The following is a 16524-nucleotide window of genomic DNA, read 5'->3' on the forward strand; positions in this document are numbered from 1 at the left end:
CACAGAGAGCAAGATTATCGGATCAATGGCAGCTAAGATCCACATTTTAATAACCCCACACTCAGGTGCTGACCAGAATGTGAGATGCTTGGTGGGAACCTTGCCCTAAACAGAGATGCCCCAGGAAGCCCTTTGGACCATAGCCCTCCTGAAAACCACAGTTTACTAGATGATGACTTGGTGGCATAGTACATAGAATGCTGGAGTTGGAGATGAGGATATCTGAGTTCCAATCCTGTCTCAGACTCTTGCTTGCAGTATTACCTTGGTCAGTCACTTAATTTCCCAGAATCCCAGGTTCTTTATCTGTAAAATGGGCATAATAATAGCACCTACCTTGCAATATCATTGTGAAAACCACATGGGATAACCTATCACTGTCTCTTGGACATCTCCAGCTGGATATCTTGTATGCATCTGTAACCCAACCTGCCCAAATGGAACTCATATAATGGTGGTACCCTCCACAGAAATAGGGAAATGTGGAATATACCACCATTAAAAATAGTTTTAACTTTTATTTCAAAACCTAACAAATACCGAATAAAGTGGATATTTGCATTTATACAATAAAGCAGAAAAAGAGAAATGTCTATGACATTGTGGGTCTCTATTATTTACAACTTCTATTCCACAGTTCCATTTTTGTAGTTCCCCCAGGTCCATAAACTTGGTCAGCACCTGACAAAAATATTCAACTCTTCCTTCTCCCTTGCTCCCCACACCCTGCCAGATCCAATTGTTTACTATCCTGTCAATTCTACCTGCATCTATTACATCCATTCCCACCATCACCCTTGTTCGCCTTTCATCATCTCCTACCTGGACAAATTCCATAGCCTCTTATTATGTAACAGAAAGAGTACTGAATCTAGGGGTTATATAACTTTCTTGTGCCTCAGTTTCCCAATCCATAAAATTTAGAGGATGGGCTAGATGATCACTAAAGCCTTTCTGGCTCTAGGGTGATGAACCCTTAATGAGAAAAATATACTGCAAGAACAACAAAAAGGTGCAGATGCCCAGACAGTTTAATGTCTCTTTCTTTACCTAACCATAAATTCAGATGTCACATTTGTTACTGGGACGGGCTTCAGAGGCCACAAATTGAAGAGGAGATTTGGAAGCAATTACTGAATTTGATTAATATCCCAATTAGGTGCATTGGGGCAGGATGTTTTGACCTGAGTGACCCAGTGGGGTGTCTGCAGTGATCCAATTAGCCCACTGGTTGCCCCCTGCCCAGCCCACTCTGTGCCCCCATAGACACAGTCGAGGACTCATAACTGTGCTGGACTGTGGCATAGGGCACTCAGGAAGAGAATCACATCTTTGTCTTTCTAGAGCCTCATCTCTGTATACAACACTGCTGCTTTGTGTCCCAATGTCAATAGACAGTTTCCTGCCCTTGGGAGAAGCCATTCTCTTGGATAGTTTCAGCATGAGGCCTTTGGGGAGATTCACTGGCTCCCTGGGGAAAACCATATCTCATTGCCTACAGGGGAGAAAAGAAAGCTATGAATCTATCCATTTTTCTCAATCCAGAATTGCTTTATGGGATGGGTATATTGTCAGTTTTAATTTGTTTTTCTCCTTTAATCAAGAATTCTCAACGTGGGGTTTGTGGCCTCCTAAGGAGTTTCTGAGGATCCAAGAACATGAGGAAAATGACATCTTTATTTGACAAACCTCTAATTGAAATTAAGTAATTTCCTTCAATTGTTTAAATATGCAGTTCTGAAAAGGGATCCATAGGCTTCACCAGACTGACAAATAGGTCCAGGACACAGAAAAAAAGTCCTCCCCATTCAACATTTATATGATAGCACAAGAATGCACTCTGCAGCTTGAAAGATAGAAGCAGTAAACAGAAGGAAAAGTCTCTGAACATTTGGCCATGGAATTGAATTATTAAGCATCCATTAAGCACCAACAGTCTGCCAGGTACTGCATAAAGTCTCTGGATACAGACAGAAATGGAGTTCCTGAACTCAAGGAGTTTATATCTGCTGGAGAATCCAATGTAAACATAAGCAAATGTAAAATCATTTTGAGAATAATGGAGCCCCAGTAGCTGATCTATCTCACTGAAATGAGTAAATTCTTTCCTGTGCAGACTCTATGTCCTCTGCTCCATCTCATCCTGGGAGAGTCTGGTCTTTGTCTGTCAGTAAATCAATAAGCATGTATTAAGTTCTTTGTGTGTGTGTGTGTTGTGTGTGTGTGTGTGTGTGTGTTTTGCGGGGGGCATTGGGGTTAAGTGACTTTGCCCAGGATTACAGAGCTGGTAAGTGTCAAGTATCTGAGGCTGGATTTGAACTCAGGTCCTCCTGAATCTAGGGTTGGTGCTCTATCCACTGTGCCACCTAGCTGCCCTGTATTAAGTTCTTAGTATGTGGGGATAAAAAGAAAGAAGGAAAAAAAGGTCCCTGCCCTCAAAATTCTCCAACCTAGAGACAGGGCTTTCTGTAGAAACTTGGCATCTCCAGAAGGTTGTTCATTGGCTGTTCTCATTCCTGGCCCTGCCCGCCTTCTTTTCTGTGCTGTCCTCACCTGGACAGGGGTGTTCACTCTTCGTGGGGAGGGATGCTGTGGGAGTTTTCTTTTTTGAACTGTTAGATATGGGGCAGTTGTGAATAATCGCTGCATGGTACATTGTCCACATCTTGATGTCTGGCCAGTGATGTGTTTGCCAAAATGAGAGAGAAAAGAAGGGGTTTGATTTCTTGTAATCACCATGGAAGATCTATTTTATCAAAAGTCCTTCTCGAGAAGTTTGCAAAATATAATTGAATTTGAACCTTTGCTATAGAGACAAAGAATGTCACCAGATGATAAGCTTCCTGAGGGCAGGATCTGGGTCTCATCCTTTTATCTTCTTCAGTATTTTAGCATGATGCACTGTACATTTTTAAAAAATGGGAACTGTGATGTCATTCATGTAAGGACACTTTCAATGCAGGTGAACATCTTCTCTGTTATGTAGAACCTTAGAGAACTGCCTAGAACAATATAAGTTTAAGTGACTTGCCCAAGGTCACATACGTAGGATGTGTCATAGATAAGACTTGAACTCAGGTCTTCCTGAGTTTGAGGCCAACTTGTCCTCTGTCTCTGTGTCTTTGTTCTTCTGTGTGTGTGTCTCTGTATTTGTCTTTGTCTCTCTCCTCTGACTCTATCTTTTTTTTCCTCTCTTTCTGTCTCTGTCTGTCTGTCTCTGTCTCTTTCTCTCTCTGTCTTTCTCTCTCTGTGTCTCTGTATCTGTCTTACTCTGTGTTTTGGTTTTTGTAGAGACACACACACAGAGGAACAAAGACACAGGAGACACGGAGACAGAGGAAAAACTCAAAATCTAAAAACTTGGGCTCTGACACATCCCGTTGTGTGACCATGAGTGAGTTACTTATCCTGGGCCTGCTCAGTTTCCTCCCCTGTAAAGTGGGGATAACAATTCTTTCCCTACCTACATCAAAGGAGAGTTGAAAGGAATGAACTTTTTGTGCATTGTTATGCTCTATTTCAATGTGAGGGACTGTAGCTAATCTCATGTGCATCCACAACAATCTTCTGATTAACTGCCACTCTTTTACAGCATCCGTGGAAGACAGACCCTCAAAGAATAAAACCCATTTAACATCAAACTGTTCTGAACATAAGTGGGATTTTATTCTTTTTTTGAGGCTCTCTTAGAGTCTCAGGGTCACCATTTAAAAAAAAAATTCAGGGTCACCATTATCAGCATTGATTATCATTATACCTATTGTGGAAAAGAAAGTTCTGTCATTTGCACGTTTCTGGTTGTTTACCTTTAGGATAAGTAGTTCAAAGATGATCTCAAATCCCTCTGCTAATTTCCAGAATCCCTTTAATGCTGGGAGTGTAGTCAAAATCTAGATGAAACATGCCTTGCATTCTTATTTGGCATCCCCTAAACTTCTAGGTTTCCTCCTAATATCTTTAACAATCCATTCAAATCTACTGACAAATGGGGGCTAACACTGCACTACATCATCCATTAAATAGTGAAGCTCCTTGAGGAAGGGGGACCTGTCTTTTCCTCTTTTTGTATCCCTGGCTCTTTGGACAGTGTATGACACACAGTAGGCCACTTAAATTACTTTTTATTGATTAATTGATATGACACTATTGATTCCTATATGACAAACCCAGCAACAACTGCTAGATAATTGTGATACCATCCCAACAATAGAGTATATGCTTGACAATGTTTTAACATTTACAAAAAACTCCTACACTTAAATTTGAACCTCACACAACCCTATGAGGGAAGGATACTCCTGTTTATAGATTATTCCTATTTTATAGAAGGAGAAACTGTGATGCAGAGAAACAAAATGACTTGACCAAGGTCATATGGTTAATATATACCAAGGCAAGATTTGAACCCAGGCCTTCTTGACTTTTGTCAGCTAGATGGCACAGTGGATAGATTCATCTTCCTGAGGTCAAATCCAGCCTAAGACACTTCCTATCTGTGTGAACCTGGGCAAATAATTTTCATTTTTTTTTTGCCTCCTTTTCCCTATCTGTGAAAATGATCTGGAGAAGGAAATAGCAAAACCCTTTCCAGTATCTTTGTGAAGAAAACTCCAAATTAGGGCATGAAGAATTGGACAAGACTAAAAAAATAATTGAACTTCCTGACTCTGAGGCCAGCATTTTTTCTATCCTACAACTCTGCCTGAAATAATCCTTCATAATTCTTTTTTTTTTTATTTTTTTAGTCAGGCAATTGGGGGTTAAGTGACTTGCCCAGGGTCACACAGCTAGTAAGTGTTAAGTGTCTGAGGCCAGATTTGAACTCAGGTACTCTGACTCCAGGGCCGGTGCTCTATCCACTATCCTTCATATTTTAGTAAGAGTGCACCATATAATTTTCTTCATTTATGCAGCTGAAGAAACAGAGTCCCAAGAAAAGTTAAATATTTAATGTGTTCAGATAGTCACATGTAGCATTCAAAGATGAATGAGACTTTAGAGTTTGATCCAGTAATGGAAAGAACACTGAATTTAGAGGAGGAAGATCTGGATTGAAATCATGATTCAGTTACAGAAACTGTGCAAGTAGAGAGACTTTTTTTAAGTATGGATGGATAGATGATAAAAAGTATTTACTAAGCACTATATGCCAAGCTAGGACAGCTGCTAGGTGGTGCAGTGAGAACCCTGGGTCTGGAGTCAGGAAGACCTGACTTCAAATCTGGCTTCAGAACATACTAGCTGTGTGGTAAGTCACTTAACCCTTATTGGCCTCAGTTTCTCATCTGCCAAGTGGGGCACACTGGAGAAGGAAAATGGCAAAACCACTCCAGTGTCTTTGCCAATAAAACCCCAAATGGGGGCATGGAGTTGAGACACAAACTAAGATGACTGAAAAACAACACCTCCCCCCCACTACATCACTTTATAAGCCCTGTAGAGTTCACCGTTAGAATGGAATTAGACAGCCTTGGAAATGCATGGGAAAAGTAGCGAAGAGCTAGAAACAGGAATGGCCCATCAATTAGGGAATTGCTGAACAAATATGGTATTTGAATATAATGGAATGCTTACTATTTTGCCATAAAAATGATGAAAGGGTCCATTTCAGAGAACCTGGGAAGACTTGGATGAACTGATGCAGGGGGAACTAAGTAGAACCAGGAGAGCAATTCTGACAATTACAACACTGTATAGAACAAACAACTTTGAAAGATGAAGAACTCTATTGACTTTGATTCCAGAGGACTGATGATGACATTCCTTGGGAGAGAGGTGATGGGTTCAACGTACAGAATAAAATACACTTTTTGAATATGGCCAATGTAGGAAATTGGGTTGTAGGTTTTTTTTGTTTTTTTTTTGTTTGTTTTGAGTGTGTATGTTTGTTACAAGGGTTTTCTTTTCAGTTGGGGAGGGTGGAAGGGAAAAAATCAATTCATATAAATGGAAAAATTAATTAAAATATAATACTAAAAAAGAAATGCCTGGGAAAGCAGATTAATTTGACCTTCAGCTTATATCTGGACTCACTCGGTCATAGACTCCTCCATCTGTCATGGCAGTTTTGGATGGCCTGGCTCACCACAGTGTTCTTTCAAGTTTATGAGGACTTGCAAAAGGTGAACTTGCCACCTTTGGTTCATGGACATCCCTTACTGATCTGCCTTCAGAGCAAACACAGGCTGGCATCCTGCCTTTCACTGCTTGCTATGTCTCCCTTAAAGCAAAATTTAGGTGATTGTTATCAACCAAAGTCACTTTCCCAGCATGTATCGAAAAGCCTTGGAAGATTAATTAATTTTTTTGTCGTCACTATAACACAGGAAGTCTCTGGTTTAGTAGGGGTCAGGGGAGAGGATTTCTTCTCTCTTCCTTCATTCCCTTCTTCACAGGCACTCCAGCTCTCACCTGTGATCAGATGTTCCTCTCCTACAATGTCACTTTTCAACCCCCTCCTTTATGATAATAACAATGATAAATGATGGATAATCACATTGAGAAAAGTCACAGCTGCATAATGGATAGAGAGAGCCATTGGAGTCAGGAAGGCAAGGGTTCAAGTTCTCTGACACATGACCTTGAGTAAGCTACTCAATGTCTCAGAGGAATTGTCTAAGACTGAATTACAAACTCGTGTCTTTTTTTTTTTTTTTTTTTGCCTCAGTTAAGGGAATTTCCCCCACTGGGAGCTCCCTAGGGGAGATAGGGCAGAGGTCCACAGTGCATTAATTAAATCTGGTCAGCACTTATTAGGAAACTCCTTGGCACACACTATGCTAAGTTCTTGGAATACACTGACACATAAAGTACAGTTTCCTGACTTCTAAGGGCTTACATTGATAGGCGGACAAAATAGGTACACAGAAAAGTAAATGCAATATTATTTTATTAGGGAGAGAACATTAACAACAGAGCCAAGAGGACAGGGTGGGAATCAGGGAAGGCTACCTGAGCATCTGAGCTGAGCCTTGATAGAGCTCGGGATTCCAAGAGGTAGAGTTGAAGAGGGAGGGCCTTGTAAGAACAGGGAACAGAGGTTGTAGGTAGAATGATGTGTATGCAGAATAGCAAGTAGGTCAGTCTGACTGTCACATGGAACATGTAAAGGGGATCTATGTAAAATAAAGCTATCAAATGGCATGTTTTCAGTGGCAAATATATCAAATACAATGAATGCATGCCAATTGGTTTTTGGTGGGTTTTTTTGGCGGGGCAATGAGGGTTAAGTAACATACCTAGGGTCACACGGTTAGTAGGTGTCAAGTGTCTGAGGCCAGATTTGAACTCAGGTTCTCCTGAACCCAGGGCCGTGCTTTATCCACTGCGCCACCTAGCTGCCCCCCAATTGGGTTTTACCAGTTGGGCTACATTTGCATCTTTGTGGGAAAGCTCAATTGGCAGGCCTCCTCAGCAGTCATTGAACCTGGATGAGCACAAGGTAGGGAGAAGGGGACAAGATGAAGAAAAAGAGGCAATGAGCAATGATCACACAGTGGCAGAGGACATTGGCTATATGGAAAGTGTGGGTTCAGGGCAGCTAGGTGGCGTAGTGGATAGAGCACCGGCCCTGGAGTCAGGAGGACCTGAGTTCAATCCAGCCTCAGACACTTAACACTTACTAGCTGTGTGACCCTGGGCAAGTCACTTAACCCGATTGCCTCACTTAAAAAAAAAAAAGAAAAGAAAGTGTGGGTTCTAGGTGAGGGGAAAAGACAAGGTAGCTCCCAAATATACTGTAGGTGGACATACCTATATATCAATCTGTATTTTTATCTGTATCTGTATCTATATCTATCTCCCACTGTGGAAACCTTCTTCATTAGGGAGAACAGCAACTACTTTGCAATCTAGTCTTAGAGAATTCCCTGAAGCATGACTTACCCAAGGATCAATAGAGAAAAGTCGGCTCAGTGCTTATGCTCAATCATTACCTCCAAGAGACACCCACGAAGGTGGATTAAGGTGTGCCAAACATTTGCATCACAATGCATCCGATTTATACTGCGATCTCCTGCACAGTGGCTTGGTCGAGTTATAAGTCTCTCTTCATGCTTAGTGATGTGGTTCCTCAGCAAATGGCCAGAGTCTATATTGTCTGGCTTGTATTTGAAGTCTTTTCAGGTGGGTAAGACTTATCCAAACCCACTGTTGGATCGTCATTATGTCATTTGAGGATCTAGGGTTGTCTCTACACCAACCCAAAGCATTATGGGTAACTGGTGTATGTGGAGGAGGAATTCTCCCTACCTGGATAACTATCTTAATGCGCCTGAGGTAAGAAGGTGAAGAATGGATGCCAAAGCTGATAAGACCACTGAGACATGGGACAGTGAGGAGAGAAAACACCATGCCCACACCACCCCACGCCACATCTTTTCATATATTTCCCTCATCCTTTTTTATATCTTGGATGGGGTACTCACAGTTCAGTTCAGGCTAGCAGAGGAAAGAAGGGAGGGGAAAGATTAGTAGGAGGACTGTTGCTTCCTTAGGATGTTGGTGTCCCACATCTTTTTCTGGTTGTGCAGAACCTTCAGTAGTGTTTCCCATAGACACCAATTGCTTAAACTCGTAGCCTCGGTAAAAGTCTAAGGGTTATTTGGGGGCCAAGAGAGGGCTTTTTGCCCAGATTCTAATGTGAATTTCAAGTCCTGAAATGAATTCAGGACAGTTCCAGAGGTTGGTTTCTACTTGTTTGTAATTCTCAGAAAATGACTCAGTTTTTAAAAATCAACTTCTGGGGAAATCAAGTTGTCCTTCCAAAATTACATTTTGATGAGCTCAGGAGAAATTAATCAGAGACATATGGATGAAATTTTCCTTCAAATACTCCTGGGCTTTAAAATGAAGGCAAAATACATTGGCAAAATGTTTCTTTGCCAAGGCCAGAATTTTCATAAAATAGTTGGAAGCATTTTCTGAGCTGAAAAGGTGTCTGGGTTCCCTTCTCCATCATCTCCTGAGCATCGTGGTTGTTAAGGTCATGACACTGTGGTAAGTGAATGGTTTATATTGTCTTTATATTAATATAATGAGTTAAAATTATCTAACATTAATTGAGTTAGGAAGGAAAGAGTGGGGAAATAAGCATTTATATTGTCCCAACTATTTGCCAGGCATCGTACTGAATGTGCTTTATAAATATTATCTCATTTGAGTCTCATAACCACCCAATGAGGTCTTAGTATTAGCCTTGTTTTACAGATGAGGAGGGGCAGCTAGGTGGCTCAGTGGATAAAACACTGACCCTGGAGTCAGGAGGATCTGAGTTCAAATCTGATCTCAGACCCTTGACACTTACTAGCTGTGTGACCCCGGGCAAGTCACTTAACCCTGATTGTCTCAAACATCTGAGGCCATCTCCAGTTGTCCTGATGTATATCTTGCCACAGGATCCAGTTGGCTCTGGAGGAGTGAGGCTGATGACTTTGCACAGCCCTCCCTCACTTGAATCTAATTTGTTGCAAGTCGTGACATCACTGCAATGTCATGGTCCTCTTTGAAAAGAAGGACAGGGGAAGCTAGGTGGCGCAGTGGATAAAGCACCGGCCCTGGATTCAGGAGGAGCTGAGTTCAATCTGGCCTCAGACACTTGACACTTACTAGCTGTGTGACCCTGGGCAAGTCACTTAACCCCTTTTGCCCTGCAAACAACAACAACAACAACAACAAAAACCCCCCAAAACAAACAAACAAACAAAACAAAAACAGAAAATGAAGGACAGAGGAGCTAGGTGGTCCAGCGGATAAAGCACCAGCCCTGGATTCAGGAGGACTTGAGTTCAAATCTGGCCTCAGACACTTGACACTGGCTGTGTGACTCTGGGCAAGTCACTAAACCCTCATTGCCCTGCAAAAAAAAAGAAAAAAGAAAGAAAGAAAGAAAATGAAGGACAAACAACAGAGAGGAAATTGAGGCAAATAGAGATTGAGTAAATTGCCCAGGGTCACACAGCTAGTAAGTATCTGAAACCAAATTGGAATTCAGGTATTTCTGACTCCATGGTAGGCACTCTATCCCCTGTGGCACCTAGCTGCCCTGGATGGTATAGGAAGCTATGAATATATAGAACATAGGCTTATAAATTAAGAACTTGATGTTTAACCTTAGAGGTCAATGAAGAACCCTATTTTGCAGACGAGGAAACAAGTACAGAGAGGCAGTAACTTTTATACACTACACCATATAGACACAGACATAGAGATATATGTATATATAGGTATGGCCACATTGATTTTTTTTTAAGTGAGGCAATTGGGGTTAAGTGACTTGCCCAGGGTCACACAGCTAGTAAGTGTTAAGTGTCTGAGGCTGGATTTGAACTCAGGTCCTCCTGACTCCAGGGCTGGTGCTCTATCCACTGTGCCACCTAGCTGTCCCCAAAGTATCTTTCATCAATCAACAAGCATTTATTAAGCACTTACTATTTACCCCAAACTGGCCATACAAAGAGGATAATGAAACAATCTCTACCTTCAAGGAGCTCATTCTATTATGGGAGGGAAGGGTAGAAAAGTTGATATCTTAAGAAGTCTCAAAGTTGTTAGGACATAATATTCTCTCCCTCTTCACCTCTGCCTCTAAGAATCAGTAGCTTCCTTCAAATTCAGGTCACACGCCCCTTCCTGAAGGCAGCCTTTTCGATCTCCTTAGTTGCCTAAACTCTTCCTCCTTTCCAAAATATCATGGATTTTTGTTTTCTTCATGGATTTATTTATATATATATTACACTGAACAGAATGTAGGCTCCTCAAGGCAAGAAGTATTTCAATTTTGTCTTTGTATACTAAGCACCAAGTGTCTAGTGCCGGGCACATAGTAGGCACTTAATTGAAGGCGAGGTTGATTGAATTGACTTTGGTTATGGGGGAAAACCATTATTATTATTATTATTATTATTATTATTATTATTATTATTATTATTATTATTATTATTATTATTGGGTTTTTTGCAGGGAAATGAAGGAAAGTGACTTGCCCAGGGTCACACAGTTAATAAGTGTCAAGTGTCTGAGGTCAGATTTGAACTCAGGTCCTCCTGAATCCAGGGTTGGTGCTTTATACACTGCGCCACCTAGCTGACCCCAGGAAAATCATGATTAAACTGATGATAAGTCTTTAACAACATATGTATGTGACAGCATGTGTGTGTGTGTGTGTTTGCATGCACTCCCTGGCACGTACAAGTGTTTCCTAGCATAAACAGCCCCGTAGGGGAGCCTGCTCTGATTCTTTTTCATCAGGCTCAGGACAGATGTAAGGGTGCTCCCGGATCACACTTTGTTTTCATATTTCTTCTGCTCTGTTGCCCACATATTGGATTTTGAGCATGAATTATGAAAAATAGAATAATTTCAAATGCTTGAAATGCGCCAATTGTTGTCAGGTTTAAAATGTGTTCCTTTTAATTACACAGTTACCATTTGCTCCACAAACACGGATCTGAGAGGCTTAGAATTGTCAGAAAACATTGGGTCTCTGCCCCTCCCCTCCTTTCCTGGGGGCTCCAGGAGAGGCCAGGAGGGAGCTGGCTCTGTCGCTTAATTCCCGAATACCTTGGGCAGTCACTCTATTCGATGGGCTTCAATTTCATCATCTGTAAAAGAGGGGGCTGTATATTAGACCGTCTTCACACCCCGCTTTAGAGCCTGGCAATCCTCTATGACAACTTTATCAATTGCCCACTTTTCTAACTTGGTGTTAGGAGTGATAAGAAACCAGAAGGAAATAGATATGTTTTTAATTTGAACTCCCTGGATTCTGGGATAATTTCAACAAAGGCTATGGGAAAAGATAGTTATTCTACACTTTAAGATGACTCCCCCACCACCCCGTGGGTTTAGGAAGGCAGTTTGGATTTCTAATGACACTCAGGGGACTTTGCCAGTATAGAACTTCTTCTACCAATGCAATTAGCAATTCCCCCTGTAATTGCTAGTGTCTTTCTTCTATAACCTCCAATGTAACCTGTATATATCATGTTTGTATATCTATTAAGCAGTGAGCTACTTGAGAACAGGACTGGGGTTTGGGGTTGGGTGTTTTTTTGGCCATTCTTTGTACCTAGCACACAGTAAGCACTTAATAAATGCTTATTGACTTACCTCTCCCTTAATTGCTGAGGACAGACAAAATAAGTAACTTCTTCATGTTTACACAATCAGTATGCACCAAAGACAGAACTTATGCCCAGGTCTTCTCACATAAATGTAATATAATTTTGTGAAAACCCCAATTTAGAAGACAGATATATTTATTCTGGTTAAAACCTTCAAACATTGTGTTCTTTAGAGGGGTCAGCATAGCACAGTAGAGAATGAGTTGGACCTAGAATTGCAAAGACTTGAGTTCAAGATCTACCTTAATACTTATTAGTGGTATGACCTTAGTGAAGTCACTTAACTTTATTTATTTATTTTTTTTTTGCGAGGCAATGGGGGTTAAGTGACTTGCCCAGGGTCACACAGCTAGTAAGTGTAAAGTATCCAAGGCCAGATTTGAACTCAGGTACTCCTGAATCCAAGGCTGGTGTTTTATCTACTGTGCTATCTAGCCGCCCCCGTCACTTAACTTTTTGAAGCCTGACAGTGGCTCAGGGTAGGAGAAAGACTGATGAACTTGGACTTATGGGTTCTGAGTTCAAAATTGCAGATTTGTTACTTAATACCTGTTTCTCCTTGGGCAAGCCACTGAACTTCCCTTGACGTCCATTTCCCTCCTCCAGAAATGAGGGACTTGGATCAGATGACCTGTAAGGTCTCTTCTAGTTATGATGCTTAGTCCCATGGTGCTAGGTTAAAGATAGGTTACAGGCTATCGTTGCATAATCTGGGTATTGGGTTTTTCAAAAAGTGGGAGCACGGGGGCAGCTACACGGCACAGTGGATAGAGCACCGGCCCTGGAGTCAGGCGTACCTGAGTTCAAATCCGGCCTCAGACACTTAACACTTACTAGCTGTGTGACCCTGGGCAAGTCACTTAACCCCAATTGCCTCACTAAAATTAAAAAAAAAAATTAACTTAAAAAGTGGGAGCACATCTGAAATCCTCCTCCAGCCCTTGTTTAAACTATTCCTGGCATTTTGAGTCATTATTACTATTGTGTGAGTGTGTGTGTGTGTGTCTGTGTGTGTATAGTGATGCAAAATTATTTAGGACAAGGTAGACAAGAGGATTCTTTGGAGAGCACTCCAGTGTCTTTAACATTTGTAGTAGTCTCCTAGTTGGTTTTATCTCCTCATTTGTCCCCAAGCCAATCTATCCTTTACAGTTTACAAAATGATTTTCCTTAAGGGTGGGGTCTGGCCATATGACTCCCCCAATCAGTCTCCTATTATCTCTAGAGAAAAAATATAAAGTTCTTTGTTTGACTTTTAAAGTCCTTCACAAAAAGCTGGTCTCAGCCTATCTTTCCATTCCCATTCATCACTTCTTCTCCTGAATTCTATGGTCCAGCCAGAGAGTGCCCAAGTGTCCATCCATAGAATCCCAAACCGGGCTTCTGTGCTTCAGCTATACTGCTCCATCTTCCATCTCCATACCTTTGCACGGGCTGTGCCTCCTTCTGGTAATGCCCTCCCTCTCCCCTCTCCTCTATCACATAGAATCCCTCTCCTCAAGGTTCATATAAAGTTTCAGATTCTATGTGAGACATTTCCTAATGCTACCTGCTAATATCTTTTCTAATTACCTTGTGAATGATTTTTGGGGGGTGGGGCAATGGGGGTTAAGTGACTTGCCCAGGGTCATACAGCTAGTAAGTGTATCAAGCGTCTGAGGCCGAATTTGAACTCAGGTCCTCCTGAATCCAGGGCCTAGTGCTTTATCCACTGCACCACCTAGCTGTCCTTACACACCTTGTAATATTACGTATTTATTATGTATGTTCTTATCTAGATATAGCATCACCAAATGAATGTTAAAGTTCCTCAAGGCAGGGACTGCTTCATTTTTCATGTGTGTATCACTAATAACCCAGTGCAGTGCCTAGGACATTAGGAATAGGAACTGAAACTGTGATTTCATTGACATGGGGGACTCCCTGATGAGAAAACTCCCTCTAAAAAAACAGGTTGGCACCTCTCTGTAACAATACATCACAGGGAGTTGCCTGGAACCCTGAGGTTAGGTGACTTTCCTGGAGTCAACACAGCCATTGTCTCAAAGGTAGGACTTGAACCCAGTCTTTCAGGCACTGAAGTCCGCTTTTTAATCCAGTACTATACGCTTTACTGCTAGCACGTAGGGTCCTTCCTGGCAGATACTTTAACTGTCACACTGGCCTTCTTCCTTTTACAGAGAATTTCTCTCAAGGTCAACATCATCTAACTATGAATTTCCCAGGACAGAAAAGGGGAAGGGCAAGATTTGGAGAAAGATTTGTTCCTTGCATTTTGTCCTGCTCATTGGTGGGCATCTGGGCCTTGAGGCCGCCACATCCCTGTTTAATGATAACAGATATTCCTTTCTTTGGGAGGCTGAGCACCCTTTACCCCTAAGGGCTTTACAATTCTAATCACGTGGGCTTTGGAGGGGAAAGGGAACAGAAGAATTATTGATGGATAAGACAGACAAGAGAGAAACAGAGAAACAGAGACAGGGGAGAGACAGAGACCAAGAGAGGAGTCTGTGAAAAGTGGGGTATGAACTTGCTGCTTTAAAGAAAAGATAGGAAGCAAGAAAAAAGATGACTCCAGCCAATCTCTTCGTTAGGAAAGATTCAAAGAAAAAACCTATCTGGGTCGGAGGTGCTGGGAATTGTAATGGTTTCTTTGAGGAGGTAGATTCTCTGTGGCCATTTCTGATGGGTGGGGAGGTGTCATCAGTAGGCTCATGTTCAAGGAAGACTGTTGTGTCAAAGCAAAAAAAAAAAAAAAAGAGTTTTTGAGCTTCTTGATAGAAGCCATGTGGACAGAGGAAAGGATGCTACCAACTAGGCCTAGGTTCAAATCCTGCTTTTGCTAAATGTTGGATGGATGGGCAGCCCTGGGGCCAAGGCACTTAATTACTTCACTGAGCCTCAGTTTACTTACTGCTAACATTGGGATACAGAGCTGCAACTGGGGTGGGGTGGCTGGGGCTTTGATTGGGCCTTGTTCCCCCCATCCTATTCCTCCACTGCATTTCACCAGCAGTGGTCCTGCAGCAGTGTAGAATTAATAACAAAAAATTTAATAACTACCAGCATTTTTATAGAGCTTTAGGTTTGTGAAGCACTTGGTATTTGCGTATATATGTATTCATGTCATTTGATTCTCACAACTGCCCTGTGAAATAAGTGCTTATTATTATATCCATTTTATAGATGAGGAAATAATTGAGGCAAACCAGAAGTGAAAATTACACAACCTCAATCAGAAGTGAGCAGAGGGCAGCCAGGTGGCACAGTAGATAAGCACCGGCCCTGGATTCAGGAGGACCTGAGTGCAAATCCGGCCTCAGGACACTTGACACTTACTAGCTGTGTGACCCTGGGCAAGTCACTTAACCTCCCATTGTCCCCTCCCAAAAATCTGCATTAAAAAAAGAAGTGAGGCGTAATTTGCACTTGGAGTTTCCAACTCCAAGTCTCGTGCTCCAATTACGGTGACAACCAGCAGTATTGTAGTACACCACAGAGTCTTTTCTCCCTCCCTCGACCCTTCCAGTTGGGCCCTAAGTGCGCTCTTCTCTTGCCCAAGTGCAAAGATTCCTGGGTAGGCTGTGTAATATCTACCTTATAGGGTTTTTGTGAAACCCAATTAATCAATCAGCAAGTATTTATTAAGTATTTACTGTATGCCTGAGATACAACATGGCAGAGTCATTAGAGCTGGCCTTGAGTCAAGAAGACCTAGATCCAAGTCCTGATAAATACTGACTGTGCAACCCAGGCCAAGTCACTTGACCGCTTCTGACCTCAGTTTTCCCATGTGTAAATTCATAATCATAATAAGCACAAACTTCAGAGAGTCTGTAAGTGTTTTGTAAACCTTAAAGAGCTCTAGAAATATTAGCTCTCATTAGCTATTCATAACCAACCATAATGACAGGATAAAGGAAGGGAAAGAACCAGAGACATTGATTGAGGCTCAGTGAGAAATGAGACAGCATCCTACATACAGCCTGTGGGCTCATTCGGAAGGTTATAATCTGGAGTAGCATTGTCCTTGTTTACATTATTATTATATTAATTATTATTTATGGTTGCAGAGGCTTAGAAGACCCTTGGAGAATAAAGCATTTTTTTTTTTCATTTTGGTGAGGCAATTGGGGTTAAGTGACTTGCCCAGGGTCACACAGCTAGTAAGTGTTAAGTGTCTGAGGCTGGATTTGAACTCAGATCCTCCTGAATCCAGGGCCGGTGCTCGATCCACTGCGCCACCTTGCTGCCCCTGAATAAGGCACTTTTGGAAGAGGAAGTCTGGGGAAGCTGGACCAAACCCAAGGGAAGGGGAAGGAATTGGAGGCCCTTAATAGACTTGCCCTCCTTGTGATTGGTCACGTTGGGGATTGCCCTGTCTGTGGAGCATATCTCCGGA

The sequence above is a fragment of the Dromiciops gliroides genome, chromosome 3 (assembly GCF_019393635.1).
Source record: "Dromiciops gliroides isolate mDroGli1 chromosome 3, mDroGli1.pri, whole genome shotgun sequence".
Lineage (NCBI taxonomy): Eukaryota > Metazoa > Chordata > Mammalia > Microbiotheria > Microbiotheriidae > Dromiciops > Dromiciops gliroides.